Source organism: Littorina saxatilis, linkage group LG4, assembly GCF_037325665.1.
Source record: "Littorina saxatilis isolate snail1 linkage group LG4, US_GU_Lsax_2.0, whole genome shotgun sequence".
Classification (NCBI taxonomy): domain Eukaryota; kingdom Metazoa; phylum Mollusca; class Gastropoda; order Littorinimorpha; family Littorinidae; genus Littorina; species Littorina saxatilis.
This window is the reverse complement of record NC_090248.1, coordinates 18,214,169-18,217,684: the sequence shown is the minus strand read 5'-3', so window position 1 is coordinate 18,217,684 and position 3,516 is coordinate 18,214,169.

Here is a 3,516-nt window from a genome sequence, read left to right as displayed (position 1 = left end):
GTGGAATGGGGACATTGAATTTTCGGTTTGGTTTGGCTTTAAATTTTGTAGTGAAAGCACGCGGTGCATGGCCGGAGAGGATTTTGTGAAGGAGTACGCCTTAGCTTTATTTGATTTAAATCTTCCTTTTAAGTCAAATAAAGGCGTACTCCTTCACCCAATATAAATCATTATCGATATTTACTCCCATAACTTTGTGATCTCCTACTTCCGCTATTGCGTCGTTGCCAATTAATAAGGAATGAGGATTATTCTTGATGTTTTGTCTTTTTTGCCTTGTTGTAATTAACATGTATTTGGTCTTTTGGGGGTGAAGACTCATGTGGTTATACTCCGTCCAATTTATGAGATCATCTACACTGTTCTGCAATGATGAATAAACTTTGTCTAATTTTTTATCAGAAGTGTGTATGGTCGTATCATCAGCAAAGAGTTCACAACCATCATTAACACTAAAAGGAAGATCGTTAATATACAGGGAGAAGAGAAGTGGCCCAAGGACAGAACCCTGGGGCACTCCATATAACACAGGTCTTTTACTTGACATAGTGGAATTCACGCAGACGGACTGCTCTCGTCCGGCTAAGAGGAGAGGAGGCATAGGGTTTGGGGTGACAATCTATTCTCAGCTAATTTTCTTAAAAGTAACTCATGATTAATGACGTCGAATGCTTTTGCAAAATCGACAAATAGGACACCACAGAGTTCATTATTGTTAATGTTGCTAAGCAAGTTTTCAAGAAGGTTTATTAATGCTGTGTGGCACGAATGATTTTCTCTGAAGCCTGACTGATTTGAATGAATAAGGTCGTATTTCTTCAAATGTGCGGCCAAGTATTTATATACTGAGCAACAAAAGAAACGCGAATTATTTTTCGATCTTTTGATTTTAAAAAATGCAGTTAATCTGAGAGTGAGAATTTTCGGGATATAGATGCCATGTGCAGTCATGTGTAACAAAGCTGTTGTATGAATATTTTCCCATTGTGGCTGTCTGAACGCACGGGACAAGCAGTTTCCACGATATACACATGATGCGCGCTTACAGCACGTGCAAGCGGAGTAAGAGAAACCTGATGTGTGAGATGTGTTCACTGATGCATTAACAATAAAAAGAGACCATGGCACGCTTTCTGTCAGTCTCACTTTTGACAGAGCCAAGATGCCAAGACTGACACCAGAACAATGCGAGAGGGCAGTTGGTCGACTATCGGCTGGTGATGACCCAAAAGCGGTAGCAGCTGCTTTCAATGTGCATCTGCCAAAAGTATATCGCCTTCAGCAACGTTTTGTCAACACTGGAAGCACTGCTGATACACAGCGGAGTGGAAGACCTCGCGTTACCAGACTAAGGCAAGATCGCCAGATCCTGCATCAGCATTTGAGAAACCGATTCCATACAGCCAATGAAACAACCAGGAACACAGTCGGGAACCACCAGAGACACATCAATGGCCAGACAGTACGCCGAAGACTTGCTGAGCGAGACCTCCAAAACTGCCGTCCAGCTAGAGGACCAGTCCTCACTCAAAGACATCCATGGCGCGCCAGCAGTGGGCCCAGGATCACATCAACTGGAACTGGAGACAATGGCGAAACATTGTGTTCACCGATAAGAGCCGTTACTGCATTAGTCATGTTGATGGGCGTGTCAGAGTGTGGCAAAGAAGAGATGAACGCTATGCTGATGACTGCGTCATGGAACACAAAGCCCAGGGTGGACCAAACGTCATGGTCTGGGGTGGAATCGGCCTCAACCAAACCCTGTGACCTGTGTTTTTCAATACTCTTGGTCCTGGTCGGGGAAACGGCATCACAGCACAGCGCTATATGGATCAGATCATTCAGCCTCATGTCGTGGCTTTTTTCCAGGTCCACAGAAACTGTGTTCTGCAGCAAGATAACGCTCGACCGCACACAGCCAGGGTCTCCCAGGCCTTCCTTGAACACCATAACATCGACATCATGGCCTGGCCCGCCCTCAACCCAGATTTGAATCCCATTGAACATTTCTGAGACCAACTTCAACGAGAGCTCAACCAGATTCGCCCAGGACCAAGAACTACCGCAGAACTGCGTCAGGCCCTTATCCAAGCCTGGGGCAACATCCCGAGAGACGCCATCAACCGACTCATCAACTCCATGAGGCGCCGCTGCCAGGCCGTCATCAACGTCAATGGGGGTCACACACCATACTGACCATCTGTCGAGGCTTCCTTTGCCCGTGGCATCGACAGACTATGACATAGCCAAGAACATTGTTTGAAGAACATTCCACCGTTATTTTGATTCGTTTCAATGTACCGTTCATGAGAAATGAAATATTCAAATTGTGATAAAACTTTTTTCTGGAGAAAATTCGCGTTTCTTTTGTTGCTCGATATATATGTGTTTTTCAAGTGGTTTGGATAAAACATGAAGAATCGAGATTGGTCTGTAATTGGCGGGGTCAGAAGTATTACCTGATTTAAATAGCGGGATTACTTTTGCCTCTTTTAATTTGTCGGGAAAGTCAGATTTGTCCAGGCACAAATTGTGGTTCTAGGACAATCCCCCCCCCCCCCGGACTTCACCCCCCTGGACTTTTCCCCCTAGACAATCCCCCCTGGACATTTCCCCCCTAGGACTTCTCCCCCCTAGGACTTCTCCCCCCTGGTCAATTTCCTCCCCAGACTTATCCCCCCGAATCTATTTCCCCCCCCTGGGTATTCATTTCATACTAGTTTCTTCATGCATCATCGTTGTTATCACACTTGAAGAGTGAGGCGCACGTGAGCTAACATTTTTTGTTTCAGTGGCTGTGGAAAGTTGCATTCCCCTGCATGAAAAGTGTGCTCCTGTTATGCTTTTTGTAGTGTTTTTTTGTTGCTTCGTTCGCCTCTTCCATATTGTCAAAGACGCAAATCACGTCTTCTTGAGGAACAAAAGCCAGGGCAGCAATCTTGCGTACTGCCAGAGAACTTCACTGCCCTCAACTTCACAATATCACCTCTTCCTCGGTTTCCAGAATGGTTGTGGTCATTGATTTTCTTCTTCAGCTGTGTTTCTTTTACGTGAATCTTCGCCTTACATCCACGATCTCGCCTCTTTTCACACTCCCAACATTCTACACCTTTGGTTAAGTCTTTTTGTTTTACGTAGACATGATTTTCAAACAAAATGCAGCGAGCACCTCTTGTTGTCAAACTAAACTCCATTGTGTACTATCCTAAAGCAAGGTCAAAGTAAAATAATCCCTTTTATATAACACCTCTGAGCTTTAAAATACTGATTTATACTCACTGATGAACAAAACCCAGGCCAGCAATCTGAGTTGTAAAATACTGATGAATCCTCACTGATGATTTCTATTCTCCGCAGCAAGGGAAGAAAGTTAACGATGATAATCACTTGTGAAATTGATTTTTTTTTTGGGGGGGGAGGGGAGACGGGGGGGGGGTATTGGTGTGGGGGGGTTGTCCTAGGGGGGTATTGTCTAGGGGGGAAATTGACCCGGGGGGAGTTATCCTAGGGGGG